Raw genomic sequence first — 18,475 nt, forward strand, 5'->3', positions numbered from 1 at the left:
TGTAACAGTTTTTCAATTCCGGTGGCGCAATTTCGGTGGCTCCGGTGGCGAATCTATTGCCGGAATTGGTCTTATTGGCTCTGGAGCATTGTACCTAGGTCTACTAAGGTCTCAGTCATAACTACAATATCGTCAGTGAATCGAAGTTGTGTGATGTACTCGCCGTATCTTGATACTGAGCTCGGTCTAGCTCAGAAGCTTGAAAACCTCTAAGTGGGAGGTAGTGAAGACTTTAAGAGATTATGGTGTCTCCAACTCTGAACCCTCGCAGCAATCAGATAAGTTTCGAGTTCTGATCTTGGGGGAAGGCTGATATGATGAAGTTTTCATACAAATACTTCAGAAGTTGCATGTATCGACAGTCAATTTGACGCCATTAAAGAGACTGTAGCACAGCCCAGGTCTTGACCGAATCGAAGAAGGTACAAAAAGGCCAATAATAATGACTGATTATAGTCCTCAGTCTTCTGCATAATTTGACGCAGCATTAAATATGTACGTGGTATTACAAACGTCTTTTCGAAAATGAGGTTGTCTGGGAGACCGAATGTTTCAGGAAAAAGCTGCCTCACCTGACTCTGGACCATCGCCAACGTCCATTCCATTCCAGTCTCTAGCACCACCACCATGTCTTATTTTTTGGTTTATCGACCAATAAACATGGTGGTATTTAAGAGAACTTTAGTACTAGCATTCCATCTGATTTCATAAGCTCAGTTGTGATTTCATTATCTCCTGGTACATACCTTGTTGTTTTTAATAGGGCATTCTAATCTCACTCAAGCTAAAGTCTAGGATATCTTCGCTAAAGTGTCGGAATAATCTCGATCTTCAGCCTAATTACTAGTAGTGCTTCTTTCTCTCCTAGCAGCTTAGGCATTTACCAAAATGGTTCTGCTATCCTCGTTATTCATGTTGGTATATTCAATTTGGTCCTCGCAAATACATACTTTCGATTTATTACAAAAAAATCGTCTCTATAATACACTTTGTATCAGCGTGAGGACTTGGATAGCTATTTATACATCGATACTAAGCAGAATCTTAAAAACAGATGAGAATAGTCCTGAAACAGCTAAAATTTCCCTAGTCTCGTAGGTTGCAATCTATTCTGCCACTCGAGATGAAAATTCGTGGGGCTTTGGAGCTGGATTGGCACTGGTCGTGGCTTAGGCTTCATCAGTCGACAGCTTTTGAGCATCTTTTATTCGGCATTCTTCTATTTCGGTGATGATTTCTTCTTCTTCCTCGGTCCCTCACTGATGAGGATCGCAACCGCAGATAGTGTTCCTTCATAGACTGCGGTCATAAGCTGTGTGGTGATCGGAGAATGCAAATGTGATTAAATTGCCTGTTCGTCTAAAAATGATTACTACATTTTGATTTTTGCAGTACTATTAGGGTGCAGCTCAGTACGCTTTTACAGTTCTGGCATCTTTTGCTAGGCCTTCTCTCTCTATGAGGCTGGCTGGATTTAGTCCTCCGTTTCTTAATTGTACTACTTTCATCTAGCTCATTGTCGCTAGATTTGCATAGTTTTCCGTTAAATTACCCTGTCACAAATATGTAATGTGTTAGTTCAGTAGCTGGTATAGATCTAGAAATATCTTCATACTTAATCTCCAGTTCGCATGGTCTTTAGCGAATAATTAGTTGCGTAATTCTGAGTATAGGATAGGTATGATACCATCATGAAAACTTGGCTAGCCTGGACCAATATTTTTACTTATGGAAGATAAACCTAACACCAACCTGACTAGAGTTGTTTTCTGGGTTTGAGGGTCATATATGATGTCTTTGTGATGACTCTAGAATAACGGGGCTGTTAGCGGCTAGAGCCAGAAAGTTTTGGATTTGTTCTCTATGGAGGGATTTTGCCGTTATCACCATGCTTAGCAGGCTGGTTGGTAGTTCCAGTATGGTAGTATAATACCCGGAAAGGTGCTGCAGCCCACCCTCCAGTATTTTGATTCCTTAGTCGGCTATTACGACTCACGTGGGAAGATTTGATGCTTTTTTAGGGTCACAACACAGGCCTGAATATTGTTTTTAATTATAAACATCTTTACTGGATAATAATACTTAATTGATTACAAAGAAATAAGTAATTTGAGACAATCATCCGTAACATTCCGAAGTCCGCTGTTTAAATAAATTTCGGTGGATTGGTTCTTAATTCCGGTGGCTCAAATACAATTTCGGTGGCTCTTGATAATTTCAAATTGACATATCTCGAGAAGTATTAATAATATTTTGATCTCTACCATATCATTGAATAATACAAGTTATTTACTATTATTTCTGTCACAAAAAAGTTTTAGAAAGTGGAAATTAAAATTCGCCACCGGAATTAGGCAAAAAACGAGTTTGTTGATATTCACCCTGATGAGTTTTCTTTGAAAGATTACTTAGTTGTCTGTCACCTTTTTGGCTTCTTCATAGAACTGTGATAGAACCTTAATGTGTAGCGACGGTAAATTAAGCTAAACAATGTTGCTTCTTAGATAGCTGTATTAGGAGCGATTTTGCAACAAAAATTTAAAGTCTAATGTGCTAGGGATTTGTATTCTTAGTTCGATACTTATTTTGCTCTTTTTATCCTCTGACTGAACATTGTAGGCAAAGACTCGAGGAGCCATTGGACTGATAATAGCAAAATGTAAGGACTATCAATTATTCGAATCACAATATTAAGAGGATAACGAATAACTTGACAGAAAAACTCGCGATCGCTTCGATACGGCTTTTTAGGGTCGAAGCGATTACGAAATTGAATGTGTCACCTTAGTGCTGAAGTATAAATCCGTATTATGACCATAAAGTTAATATTCCTTCAAAATAGAGCAACAATCCGTTAGGTATATTAACTTTATGATTAAGACTGAAGTAATCGCTCGGAATATCTGAATGCTAGATCCGTATCATCTAAAAATCCGTTGTCACCGAAGATATTACTAAAGAGAATGTTCGCAACAAAGTTAGCACGTCGACGGCGGACCGTAATTGCATGGACTGCGCAAATTGGTTCTTGCTAATTGATTCAGAATCGGCATCGAATGCCCGTTGTCGTGATTATTCCGTTAGGGCCGATTGTCATGCTCGCATTTACATTTACAATTTATTATCTCTCATATTTTATTTACGGGAGAATCACGTTTTGTTGTTTCGCAGTGAACGTGTTAACCTTTTAGGACGTTTTTTTGAAAAGCATTTCTTTATTATCCATTAGAATTAGAACATAGCAGCAAATCTAGTACCTAACTAGCATTCGATTCTAAATATTTTTTTACTGTGTATAATCCGCCTGGTAAGCAAATATTATAGGTACCTACTCGTATATCATGATCAAGCTGAACTTAAAAATTATCGACTTTGCTAATAATAACCGAACATAATTATGATGCAAAAAAAAAACGAAATTAGTTAAATAGTGTAATTTTTATAAAATAATAATACAGAACATATTGGTACATAGATTATTTTCAAATGGAAATGCTGATCAAAATGGGAAACGTCTCGCGTCTGACTTTCAGCTTGAACGCCAATAAACCTAACCATTTAAAAATTAGCCAAAATACGTGTATACAGGGTGTTAGGTAAATGGGTATATGAGCCGACACTAGCATCATTTTATTTTTTTTATTTTTCATACAAAATAAATTTTATAAAATACGATTTGTATGAAAAATAAAATAATTAAAATGAAGATATCAATTTTCTGATTTCACCATACCATTTATATGATCATGTTAACATGGGCTAGTGTCGGCTCATATACCCATTTACCTAACACCCTGTATACGTTCTGAAAGATGTTTGAAAACAGCAAATATATTTTTTTGGAAAACTAGTATAAGTTAACCAAGTAAATATCCAAAGTAGGTAATTTAAATAAAAACCGTTTGAACCTGAATCACGCTGCCAACAAGTCTTTTAATATTCAAATGCAATCTCCTCTTACCAAATCGCTTATCGATTTATAGTTCGTACTTTTATCAAGTGCCCGAGTGAATCCCCAGTATTATTTATACAGGGGGACTTATTTCATACTTCAACGAGTCAGAAAATTAGGGAAAGAACTAATACATACCCTCATATTTACTACGCTGTCCAAAAGAAACATTGTTGTTCAGTAATAAGCATTTTATTTACCGACAATCTGAAAGACAGGATATTTTTTTCAGGAGAAAAGATATTGTAGCCAAATAATAAGGTTTTGTCTCGATAATAATTCTTACAAATAAATGAGCTGTCTTTTTGTTAAGCAGCGATAATGTTGTCAATAAATTATGTAATAGATATAAATTAATTTGCTTCAGATGAGTTGATCCAACCTTATTAAAGAATAATTTCGTGGAATCAATTTATTTTTCCAATAAAACAGTATAACAAAATATGTACTTAATTAACGGCGTAGGACTGAACATCTTGAAACAGAATATTACGTAAATTGTTTTTTATTAATAACGGAAAAATATATTTATTTGTTCGTCTTATTAAATTAACGTAGCGTGGGCAGGCCTCCTCTTAGGTGGACTGACGATTTGGTAAAGGTTGCGGGAAGAACCTGAATTCGGGCAGCGCAGGACCGTTCATGATGGAAAGCCTTGGAGGACGCCTTTGTCCAGCAGTGGACGTCATTTGGCTGAAACGACGAACGATGATATTAAATTATATTTTTCAGTAAGTAGTGTTGAGAGCCAACAATATAATTTAGTTTTATAGATTAGCCTCACGGGATATAAACTGAGAAGTTTTAAACTATACGGCATAGAATTTAAAATTCCATATTCGTGGAATGGAAATAGCTAACTGTTTTAACCCATCGGGATTTTTATGGACATGGCGCACAATTTTTGTTGAAGATGCCAAAAAAAACTACAAAAAATTAGAATGAATACTGTATTTTTACTTTTTTGATATCTTTAAAAATGACTGAAATATTCAAGCTCAAAGTGCGCTCTTCCGCTAGGAGCGATTTTCCGCGCGGATTTTGAAAATGTGACGTAGTAACATGAAAAGCTGCATGTAAGATATTATCTGTGTACAATGGTTAGAATGGTTAGTAGGGGAGCCGAAGCGGGGATTTCGGGACTTACTAAAGAGTGGCAGACTAACATACAAGGAAATACTTTGTACCTGGTTTTACTTTAAGTATGAATTACCTTTAAGTATGAATTTTTGATATAAAACGGCATTAGTTCTTATGCCTCTCACCCCAAAAAATACCTCAATTAAGCCCAAATTTGAGACCGCAGCCAAACTTTGAGTGACGATGGAAACTAGCCTAGATGGAGGACACATGAAATTGAACTTCTGCTTCTTCATTGATAAAGACTTATCATTTACCATACCTTATCATTTTGTATTCCATTTTCAAGTCACTTTTTTTTCGCTTACTGTTTAAACAAAACGTGGGATTTTTTTAAATCTCAGGTCTTTTGAACGCACATCTGAACCATGTCTGGTTTTAATTTCTTCAGTTACTCCGTCACCATGGCGCTTGCAACAGTGCCGAAATATTGGAAACTCAAAACTAAGGTACATGGTAGCAATCCCGTCAGTAATAATAATAGGAAAATGTCTTGAAAAATAAGTAAATCGTATATTACTTTATGTAACTAATTTTATTATGTATCATACTAATCACTTCATTCAGAACTAGAAAACGATTCCAAGGATTCCACTTTTCTTCAATAGATGATCAAGATAAAGAGGTATTTATTATAAATTGCTCTTCCACCATTTCAATTATTCTATCTTACATCTTACTTGATGAAATCTTTTTCAATTTTATTTACATGGTCATAACATTTTCACCATTCCTCTGCACCAATTTGTGAGGTACACCTGAAACCCCCGATAAAGCAGCTATTATAAGAATAACATTAAAAAAAACCCTCCTTCTGACGCAGTTAGGTAATAAACTAAATGTATCCAATTTCACTCCAACTTACTGTCAACTCAACGACGCGCTTTAAAATCAAAGATTGACTTTGAATTATGCCTTATTTTACAATATACATTGAAAACAATATGACTTGCTTGAGCTTTTTCGACTTTTTCACAAAAATAACAAATAGGCATGAAGAGATTACAAAATTTCTGCAGCGACTGACAGTTCACTTGATTTACTTTGACAGGTGACAATAAAGCCATAGACATTTGCCATATGAAAGACACACTTTTCCAATATTTTTGTTTGCCATGAGATTCTGGTACACCTATACCTATCATTTAATGAAAAGATAAACTAAACTTTTTCAGCACAACGAAAATCTGCTTTGGCGCGTAGCAATGCAACGTGACAACTGCAGTTCGGACTTCTTTATGCGTCCACTACACATACAATAAAATTCGAACTATCGCACATTTTTTCTTTTTAATTCTAATTCAGTAAAAATGTTTTTGAAACCTTCATTCAAAATTCAAAAGTTAATATCATATGACAGAACTTATGACCAGACTATGTATATTGAATAAAATATTTTTCTTTTTATCATCAAGCTTAGCAGTCTAATAAGTTACTATGACACTCGAGTTAATCCACATTCAGCACCATAGCCTCCCCTTCTACAAGGCCCTCTACAAATGTCAAAACGTCACTTAACCCTTTTAGCACCAGTTCTTTTGTTTTTGAGAAGATGTACCCAAATTTTTATATCAATTTAATTATATACTCAACATCAAATAAACCGCACCTTTCGCGACGCGAACTTTAACGATTTTCTTCTGACACAATCATGGTGCCCCAACAATATTGGTGTTATTTGAAAGCCCAATAAATATCCTTAAAGAAAAACACATTTGATTTCTTAATAAATGATTAACATAATACCATAAATGTGACTTAAAAAAATACCTCACTTTGGGCCCACCTATGGGATCAATTAGACCAATTTTTACGGTTATAAAATCAAATAATAATCTCACGTGTCTTCTTTAACAGATTGATAGCGATTAATCCCAACTTAACAGTTTTATAGCCATAAAAAAAGATGGCTCTAGCGTAACTACCTATTTTTTGAAGAAGTGTCTCTGGATCCTTCTAAAGACACATTTTTGGGGTAAAAACCTTTCCTTGAATGAAATAAAGGTTAGAACTAGGCTTTTAAATGGTGTCAATATTGGTGGGAAGTGGGGATGCATACGTTTGAAAATGCTTGTCGCGGGAGGTGCGATTTATTTGATGTCGAGTGTAGTCCAGTCGTTTGGTACAAATTAACGTGGTTACCTGGAAAGTGTTCCGGGAGTTTTGAAAATTGGTGATTAAAATAGATTTCGCTATGCTCTCTGTTAGTCTGTTAGTTAAGTGTGATTGCCGCGCTCGTTGCGAAATTGGAAAAATGCTGCCTTAGAGAAGATTTTTGATAGTTACATTCTTTCCTATTTCGTCGTTACAGCTAAATGACGTTCACTGCTGGACAAAGGCGAGAGGCCTTTGGGTTTTCCATAGGTTTTTCATAATGAACAGTCCTGCGCTGCCCACATTCAGGTTCTTCCCGCGACCTTTACCAGATCGTCGGTCCACCTAGTAGGAGGCCTGCCCACGCTACGTCTTCCAGCCCGTGGTCGCCACTCAAGAAATTTTCTGCCCCAACTCTGTCTGTCTCTACGAGCTATGTGTCCCGCCCACTGCCACTTGATTTTAGCAATTCTGCGTGCTATGTCGGTCACTTTGGTTCTCCTGCGGATCTCCTCATTTCTGATTCGATCACGCAGGGAAACCCCGAGCATAGCCCGCTCCATCACCCTTTGGGTGACCTTGAGCCTTCTTATGAGGCCCATAGTAAGCGACCACGTTTCAGAACCTTAAACTTTCCTATTTATTTCACGACTATATTTTGCCTGCGTCTTCACCCGCGTGAAATTTAGTGTCACAGATCGGCATAAATTATAGCCTATATGTTAATCTGGATTACAAACAAAACAATAATATTGTACAGTTTCAACAAAATCCGTTGAGTACTTTTTGCGTGAAAGAGTAAAAAACCTGAGACACAGGAATCTTCCTAGTTCAGGTATCAACACACCAATATTCTTACTTTTTGTTTTTCCTGATTGTTTGTTATCATAATATTATCTGTTATGTTGGTGAGAAATAAACATTACTTTACTTTATTTTAAACTTCCAGACATCCAAACTTTCGCATTTATAATATTAGTAGGATACAATTATGTAATGTAGAAACAAACAAGACAAAAAAAAATTATACTTCAGCAACGCGAATTTTTTTATACTTCAGCATATTTAGGACACCCGGCAGCGTGTCCTGCCATGATTAAAGAAAAAAGAACTCGCAATTTAGCAGGTACATACATTAACTTGACTGTTTCACAACTCTAAATCTATTTAACTTACATTACATGAAAGGATGATGGGCACAAATGTATGGAAAGTGGTACCCGCTCCAATAGCCATAACCAATATATATTTTAAAAGGCCTTTAGATGTAGGAAAATGTCTGATATGGGGCCAGTTCCAATTCACGTTTTGAAAGCAGTAATTCCACTAAGTATTATAATGAAAGTATAACACAATCATCCATGTATTATGACGAGTATGTATTATGACTACAATCTATTAATATAACTAAAAGAAGCATTGAAAAGGAAAGTATTATACCTACGATGAACTACCCAAGCTATTAGCCCTTTATTCGCTTTCATCATCATCATCATGATCATTTTAGCCATAGGACGTCCAGTTGAACATAGGCCTCCCCCAATGATTTCCACTATGGCCGGTTGGTGGCGGCCTGCATCCAGCGCCTTCCCGCTACCTTTATGAGGTCGTCGGTCCATCTTGTGGGTGGACTTATTGGGTCTTGTGGGTTTATTCGCTTTAGCAACCCATAATAAAACCCTTAAGAAGTAATAAAACTTTAACCCCTTTATTAATACAAGTTACACCCTAGTTGAACTCTGGCTTAAATTGTCATTTGGTATGGAAATGTCATTTTAATCCAAGGTTCTTCCTAGGTGTAACTTTTTATTAATAAGGGGGTAGTAGGTACTTCTTTAAATAAAAATATTTATTTCACAATTATCCCCATCAATAATTATAGAGTTAAGGAAGGATGCTGGAGCAGTAAACCCTTCCTGCCTCGCATAACCTAACTACCATACGATAGACACGTATGATACTTCTTCTTCCTCGGTCCCTCACTGATGAGGATCGCGACCACAGGTAGTGTTCCTCCACAGACTACGGTCATAAGCTGTGTGGACCGCACGATGCAAACTCCCGCCCACCGTCTTCCTCACCGCGTCCGACCATCTCGTCGGTGCCCTGCCCCGAGCGCGTCCCCCTTCATACTGTATGATACTTAGGTTACACAAAAAGTATCTTTATCTTCGAACGCAACCAGATCTGAGGCTGGTGGCCATAGTAAATGTTGTTCGTCTTGGTAAGACCTTTCAAATGACACTACAAACATAACTATTGGAGCCGGGTACCATTCTGCAAAAAAGTATGTATATCTTCGTACACAACCAGATCTGAGGCTGGTGGTCATAGTAAAAGTTGTTCATCTTGGTAAGACCTTTCAAACGATACTAGACTCATATCTATTGGAGCCGGGTACCATTTTGCCCATTGTCCTTTATCACATTTATCAAAGCTTCTTAGCTTGTCTATGTCCCAAAAATTATAAAATGAAAAAAGTAGTTGTCAAAAACCTTTTAAAGGCAGATTTTTTTCAATAAGGCGGGCGCGCGCGCGGCTATAAACGAGGTCACAAAATTCGGAAAGAACATAGCGAAATCTATTTATTCACCAATTTTCAAAAATTCCGGAAAACTTTCCAAGTAAAATTAACAAATAACTGGACTATTTACTCGTTATTGAGCACAGAGACACAAACTTGGTTATTTTTCCAGAAAATTTATATTTAAGTGCATAAATGTAAAAATGGCTTCATAGTGCACAAAATTGGCAATAGGTGGCATAATAATGGTTACTTTTTTAGCGCCTAGTTTGAAATGTGATTGAACGATGACAACTAACAACAGTTGTCAGTTAGGTAAAATTTTATTTTAGTTGGAAAAAGACAAAAAGTGGTAAATGGGTTAACGTGCGGGGGCTGCAAAATCATGTTGTGACGTCACGCGCGAATATTGGAAATTTTTGAAAATTTTAAAAAGTCCGTAAACTTCTCGAGGCTCTATCTTCGGTAATACTGGATGGATTGAGGTGAAATAAAAACTAGTGTAATGTGTGTGATCTAAACTTTAAATTAAGTCATAATTTAACTTAATATTACAACTTATGCGTGTTGTCCATTCTTACGTGTAGTCAGCTCCGAGTTTCATACTTCTGGATGAATAAAGTCTCAAGGGGTTAAATACAATCTTCTTCCTGGGGTAGGAATTCCTAATTTTAACTCCAGTTACTTGGATGATACTGATTATTTTATAGATAAGAGATATTTCTTCTGTTCCGTCAAAGCTGAAGTTTATTGTTTGGGACTTTGGACTTCTTATAAACAAAAATGTTCTGTTAGCCACCAAGAAAGTAAAACTTCTCAATTAAAACCAGTTCTTTTAAACGTCATTAACTATCCATAAAACTACCACCAGACAAATAGATTCATGCGCATAATAAATGGTTGTGCGTGCATGCTAAGTATCCACCTTAACCATCCTAACCAAATCTATAATAAAGGAATTTGATACAGTACACCTGATAATCGAATCAGAGGGTTTAGTGTGAGTTTATATCAAACGCGTTCACTAGTGAGCGCGTTAAAAAATGTATGAAAATTTTAGTTCTTGAATTTTCCGCTAGGGGCGCTGTACAATCCGTCATACATTTAAGGTCATTTTTTACGCGCTCGCTAGTGAGGACGTTTGATGTACTTACACTCGGTCCTCAGCAGAACTTATCAAGAGCGTTCAACTAAGCCACTGGATCAAAGGAAAGAAGACCTGGGAGTAATAATAAGATCGTTGAAACTTTATCAGTGAGTTTGCTTTTAACGCGGCAATAAACTGGGACATCAAACGGCTGTCAATCTGACAGTTCAGGCTGTATATTAAAGCGGACCAATGGATCTGAGATCGGATTCACTTTGCATAGCACTTGAAATTCAAATGGTGCAGTTCATATCGAGCCCTGTTTAAGTGGCTCTGGTCGCCATGGCGACCGTGTTCGGCCCCAGCATGACACAGTGCAAGTTTAGTCGGTAAGTTATGGTCATGGTCTCTGTAGGTTAGGATATAAATAATACTTAATTCAGGGAGTGAGTGAGAGTAGATGACAGTATTTACCTTCGTGGCTAGAATGGCATTTTTTTTAAAGTGAAATTATTTTTCAAATCAAAAATTGATAAAAAATATGTCATTCTAGCCATAAAAACCGGGTTAGGTTTCTATTGTTACGATTTCAGTAGCTTTAAAACTCAATAAATAGTCAGTCAATTGAGTTCGCGTCCTGATGACGTCATAGTTTCCTTTGTTAATATAAGAAAGAGTGGCGTTTTGACAGCTTACAAAAAAAATCTCAATTGTTTATAATTATTTACATTTTTAAGGACATAAAAAATATTAATATTGGATATTAACTGACGACAAATTGCGATCTTATCGACTGCAGTTCAAATATTCCTTCAGTTCACTTACTCATTCGCTCGTTCACTTTATGACGATTCAAGTACCAGACAGTCAGTTGCTATCCGACCTCCACAGTGAACGGACGTGTTGAGGCAAAGTTAGTGAAGTTTTTGTGAAATGTGTTGGTGTGTAAGGCGGAGATACTGCTGCTGCTGGAGCGAGCTCAGGTTAGTACTGATTTTTTTACTAAATTGATTCTTACGTGTTTTTATTAATTTAATTTAATTAATAAAAACACAAGCAATTGGTATTTAGAAAAGTATTTTAGTTCGTAAGAATATAACGGTGGAATATTGTGTAGGTTGCTATTTATTTATTTATTTTATTACGTATACAAAACAGGACAATATGAAATAAAAAGCAAAACCAGACATTATCCCAAAGCATGTATACACAACATGGAATATTGCCAAGCAGTTGTTGTAAAAATCATGCAAATGAATCTAAGCCTAAAACTATTACAATTTTATTAAAAATATAGTTAAATTAATGTTACAGTCAGTTAACATTTTCTAAAAGGATGCCAATTGTTGACTTTTTGAATCGAGGTAAATTATCATTAAATATATCTATTTTATTGTGATTAGAAACTGTGATTTCGTTGTACAGGCGACACATTCTTACAATAGGATTGAAATAAGAAGTGTTGTTTTTGTAAATCTGAAGAATGAAGGTGTTTGAGAATGGACAACGAGATCTGGGCTTAATATTCAAATTGATAGAGGAGAGAAGACTAGGGGAGTCTGTGCGTCAGTTTATAATTTTAAGAAACTGTGATTTCGTTGTACAGGCGACACATTCTTACAATAGGATTGAAATAAGAAGTGTTGTTTTTGTAAATCTGAAGAATGAAGGTGTTTGAGAATGGACAACGAGATCTGGGCTTAATATTCAAATTGATAGAGGAGAGAAGACTAGGGGAGTCTGTGCGTCAGTTTATAATTTTAAAAAGCTGCACCATGTCGTGACACTTACGTCGAGTCTCGAGGGTCACGACGTTAAATTTCATCAGTCTATCGCTGTATTTTGGACATAAAGTTAATATTCCTTCGGAATAGAGCAACAATCACGAGCTGTCAAACGAAACCAAAAATGAGATGTCATTTGTGTGTGTAAATATAAATATGTGTGCATGCTAGTGATGTATGTCGTTACTTTTCACATGAATATCGATATCGATTTATATTAATTAACACCTAACAGTAGTAATATTAATGGAACTAAAATAGGATAGAATGTCCATATACAATCCGTATATGGGAGAGTGGAAAATAAAAATAAAACTCAGAAGATTAAAATGATTTAACCGATTTAATTGAAAGAGCAACAAACATCAAGACATCCATACAAACTTTCTGATTTCTAATTAGTAAGAGTAAGTCAATAATTAAAAATGATAATTCTGACGATAATGTAAAAAATAGGATTCTAACGAATGCGATGTAATAATAAAAGACAATGCCGGAAATTGGCGTCTTTTTTTTTTCGCGCGGCCATCGACCAAACCTTGGTTTTTGATTACAAAATAGTGTAATAAACCAAACTTACTATGACATGACTGTATACCTCTAAACTCAGCCTGAAATGAGTTACGAGCATCAGAAGTTTGATGATTTTCATACTAGATTTGCTGTTTGCGCGCAAGTTTTGTAAGAAATTGCAACAAAATAATGACATTGTATGTGTAAACAAACAATACCATCCATTAAAGGATCCAGACATCAGTGTGCAGCAGAATCAGCGCAATAAAAAAATAGCGCAATATTTTGTTACAATTTCTTACGAAAAAAAGATGCTAAGGTTACAACTTTAATTTTAGTTCGTTTATTTTGTGATCTTAAGTTTCTAATGAGTTGCGTTTTCTTTTTTATTTTTTCTTGCAATTTTGCGCATTTAGATTTAAGTTTTTGGAAAGAGGTCGATGGTGTGGGCTGAAGCTGTGGTGTCGGCGGCGGAGATCTAGACGATAATGTAGATCCCTCTGGTGTGGGCTGAAGCTGTGGTGTCGGCGGCGGAGATCTAGACGATAATGTAGATCCCTCTGGTAAAATATCTCTGTTCACGTACGACGACATTGTGCGTGTAGGCTTTACTTTCATCTGTGAAAAATAAAGAAAGAATTGACTATAGAAATCATATAACTGTGCGTGTAGGCTTTACTTTCACCTGTGAAAAATAAAGAAAGAATTGACTATAGAAATCATATAAGATTTTATATTATTATGAGGGTAGTTGAAAATCTTCATGCCCACCCGAACGGACGACGCCGCGAACCGCCAGTCTACTTGTGACCACGGCTGCAGCATCGCAGCCGAAACGTCAAGCCGTGAGTACATAATGTAACTTATTAATAAACGTCGCGTTAAGACCCGTGTTTGACTATTTCATAGAAATCATAGTTTAATTATAACTTATAGTTAAACATTTTTTATCAAAACAATGAAAACAACCAGATCAAGGTAATAAATTGACATTACTAACCAACGAAACATCATCAGAAGAAAATGAAAATGAAAATATTTATTGCCAGAAATAGTATTATTTTAATTAAACTTACCGGAACAAACTCTGTAGGGATTGCACATTTTTTCAACGTGATTCTGGCTCCAATTTTTCGAAAACATTTACTATCAAAATGTTTGCTACATAAAGTGGCATATTTAGTTGGAATCCAATTTGGACGATTAATTAATTTGAGCCATGTTTTTCTTACATCTTCGTTAGTCGGAAATCTGAAAGATACTTTACTAATTAGTACCTATTATAATAGTCAGAAACTCATATTATTACATTCCCAGGTGACTGTGATAGACAGTGCACAAAATATATTTATCGATTGTGGTACAGCCCTAGTGTAAAACGAAAATTATTTCTTTACACAAAATATTCATAAATTCTGGATTATGTGCATGAAATCTTTGCTTACAACTTAAATTAATGTTTAAAGAACATAATTATCACACTTAGTGCTTAAAATTCTAAGCGCATTCACAAAAATAAAGCTAAAGTTTGGAGGTGTCGATTTCAATAAATTTACCTGTGAAATGAATATTTTGCGGGATTATTTCTCTGGTTTACATCACAATCAAGGACGGAACAGGTCACCATTGTATTACAATAAAAAAATTCCAAAACTATACAGGATTTTACGAAATTTTTAGAAAAAACTGTGATTTGAAATTCTGCTTTGTGCCTCTATGTGTCACTGCCTGTCAAATCTTTTGCAAAAATGGTTCTATTGACGTGACGATGATAGCATCACACATCTCTTTTTATCACACAGGGTTGCAGATAGTGACATCTCGCTCGCTCATTCTTTGTTGCTCTATTCCGAAGGAATATTAACTTTATGATTTTGGAATAGTTTCAAATAGTTTTTGTAATAAACACTTCTACCTAATGTAAAACTTAAAATCATAAGCATTCTGGGTGATGATATACCTATCTGATTATTTTTGTGCCGTTTCTGTTTCCGACAAAAAAATTTAACATCAAATTGTACTCGGGGGAAACTTACTGATAGCACATCTACACTGTATGTAACTTAATTTAATTTGATAAATAATTCTGTTCAATGTTATACTGAATGAAAGTTAATGAAGAATAAATGAGCTAATAAACATCGGTAAATTACTAAACACGTTGTTCATCACACAGTAGACTCAATTTAGTTCTTTTCAATTTTAATGACACCCAATTTATTTGTCTTCGTGCTAATTATACGTTTTATTTAGGAGCTTTTAATTAAGAGATAAACATTGTCTATCTGAGTATTAAATTGCCTCAAAGAAATTAAATTAGTAAGGCTGAGTTGCACCATCTTACTTTAACTTTGACAAACGTCAAAAATCTGTCAAACTCCATACAAAAACCACCGGTTATTGTTAAAGTTACGGTCAAAATGAGGTGGTCCAACTCAGCCTAAGTACTTTTAAAGCTAAAATCAGTTTTCAGTCTAAACATTTTAACCAAATTGGGAATAATTTCACAGAATTCACAGAATCGAACCCAGAGTCTCTTATATTATAATATGTATTGTTCCTAATGAACTATTTTATTTAATGCATTACGTTAAAAAAACTACGTATTATTCTCTTAAAATAATGAACTCTAGAAATCTCAGTGTACCTACATTTTGCGGTGAAACCAATCGTTGAGCTAAATTGTTCAGAAAAGGCCTGAAGTCTACCTAAAGTGTAGTTTCTGAAGCTTTAAAATGCTTCCCTAAGCCCTATAATAGAGGTTGGTATTGTTTCCACCCCTTATCACAAGGGAAGAGCTGTTGTACCACAGTGTCACAGCCTAAATATTACAGCCAGTAAGTCTTTTTGTGAAACACCGGCCATTTGCCATCAAGAAGGGTTTGAAAAAAATTTAGTTCCAGGCTCGTCGTATCCGGTTGGAATTGACATGTCGACAGTTCATTTTAATATTTTTTTAAAGCCTTTCCACTACTCTAACCGCTGTGGAGGCAGCCAGTCAGAATCACTGATTGTGACCGGCACTATTTAAACCCTAGTGTAGTCAAGGCTACCCAGGGCAAAGATAAACTTAACTTAATTAGAAGAAAAAAAATCAAATGCAACGGTGGTACCTATCAAACCTGTAAAACATTAGGCTCCTACTCATACAAATAGGCATTGTAGCTATCAGTAGAGCTAACAATCATATTTTTAAGACTCCAAAATTAGGATACTGTTCTCCACATGCTGTGCCTTCACTTTCCCAGTTAAAGTAAGCCCCTCGAAATATCGGAATCGAAAGTACCCATAATGCTCTATTCTGCGTCCGGGGGAAATTGTTGAAAAGTGTTCGAGAGGTGTTATTGGTTTACTTATAGGTTTTATATTCAAATACGTATCGTGGCGGCCTCAGGGGTACAATACAGTTTTTTATAATCAGGATTATGGCGCGGTATTGTGTGAAAATTTCTTTTTCAGTTTCATAAAGGCGTTTCGGCAGAATTTTCTGTTATTGTTCGTATATTTTTTATTGTAATAACGCGTGCTCTCTGGCGTTGCATGCTAAATAAATATCTGAATCACTTGAAACCTACGTTGTAATGAAATAACTGTAGTGTTGAATATTTCATTTATTTTTTCACATGTCGAAACAAGTATGTAGGTAGAGGCCAACTTTAACTTTTAAAATAAATTATAACAGGTATAATATTAAAACATATTTATGAGTATGAATAACTACATCGCGAAACCCCACTTTAAGCCTCCTATCATGTTCTTATATTAGGTACAAAATGATAAAATACTTCCAAACAATTTCTTTATTCTTTTACGCAGTGACCCATGTGTGGTTAGGACGCAAAATAAAATGAAAAACTAACGTATTTGAACAGCCATGCGGGTAGAGAGAACCCACCCTCGTGTTTGTTACTTGTAAACGACCACCTTTGAATTTCACGGCATTTTGTTGATATACAGGGTGTTCCAAAATTTGCACGTCACACTGACACCAGAGGTAATGAGCTTAAGACGCATCTAACAAATACATTAAGTCCATTTTTTAAAATAAATAATGAGTCATATTTCAAAACTCATCAAATTTTTCTATGGAAATGAATAAATAAAATTGGTCATAGAATCGGCTACCTCCAGTGCCCGTGTGACGTGCTAATTTTGGGAAATCCTGTATAAAAGTACCTAGTTTTGATATTGTGTGGTCCCTTCGTACTTGTATATCCTAAAAGAAGAAACATGCGAGCATCAGGCTGCATCAGCGTGGGAGTGTAAGACAAATCTTCCATTTTGCGAGAGAGTCATCCTCCTGCAATAGAGACTCAACGACCGATTGACGATGATGATTATGATGATGCACAAGTCCTCGAAAAAAGATACTTATCCTCGGACATTATTTGATAAACCTACCACCATCTAGTACCAAAATATGAAAAATGTGTGCCAGACAAGTCAGTACCAAACAACACGGTTTAAGTTTATTATTTCTTTTGTAAAAACATAGAGAATTTTACTTTATAAGTTGCTCACTTATTCTGTACTGCGTTGTTCCTAATTGTATCGTCCAAATTAACGCAAATAAAACTTTTATTTGTTCAAAACGTCATAAAGACTAAAGCATACGGGTTGGTTGGTAGGAGTAGGATCAAAGCCAACAAGTGCTTTGTAAACACGCCGCCGGCCTTTGGTCATTTCCTGCTCATAATTATGCACGTAGCTCGGACTAATAAATTCTCTGTATGGAGTGTTGCTGAACTGTTTTTACATATAGTGAATTTTAATTAAGCTCCGCTGAACTGGCTAACCAGTAGTTTTGTTTTAGTGGAAAACTATCTTTTATAAGGAGCTCTGGAGCTTTGGTTGTTCTACCTCTGGGCTTCGGCTTGACTCCACTTTTTGGGACACCCTGTATAATGTAGATAGATTAATGGCAAAATAATATTAGTAGTGTGAGCAGGCCCAATAGGTGGACGATCTGGTAAAGGTATCGGGAAGTAACTGGATGCGGGCAGCGCAGGACCATTTGTTACGGAAATCGTTTGGCGAGGCCTTTGTCCAGCTGTGGACGTCATTTGGCTGAAACGACCGAATCGAATCTGTTAAAAACTCAGTTTTGAATTGTTCATATCTTTGAAAGATGTAGGTAGTACGTATTTACCTATACTTATAGAATGTGTAAATCATTACAATGTAAATATGTGAAAATTTGACCGTAGCGGGCATAATTACAAGACTACGGCAAGATTACGCTTTGTGAAAATGAACGGAACATTTACACACATGACAGTTTCAGAAGAGTGCCACTACGTGCCTCATCTCTCCATTTTATATCTCAATCGTTGTCAAATAAACCACCACTAACATTTCACTCGGATTCCCATAACTGTCGT

The 18,475-nt window shown here is 35.9% G+C and overlaps 1 long non-coding RNA gene across 1 annotated transcript; it reads right to left on the reverse strand.

Moving 5' to 3' along the window:
• Positions 1-12,928: 12,928 nt before the first annotated feature.
• On the reverse strand, positions 12,929-14,959 carry LOC135077140 (uncharacterized). The gene is made up of 3 exons (XR_010258407.1): positions 14,651-14,959; positions 14,171-14,345; positions 12,929-13,712 (listed from the first exon to the last, which is right to left on the reverse strand). It is a non-coding gene; the product is annotated as an uncharacterized LOC135077140 (long non-coding RNA).
• Between the last annotated feature and the right edge of the window lie 3,516 nt (positions 14,960-18,475).

This window comes from Ostrinia nubilalis, chromosome 13 (genome assembly GCF_963855985.1).
Source record: "Ostrinia nubilalis chromosome 13, ilOstNubi1.1, whole genome shotgun sequence".
NCBI classification, from domain to species: domain Eukaryota; kingdom Metazoa; phylum Arthropoda; class Insecta; order Lepidoptera; family Crambidae; genus Ostrinia; species Ostrinia nubilalis.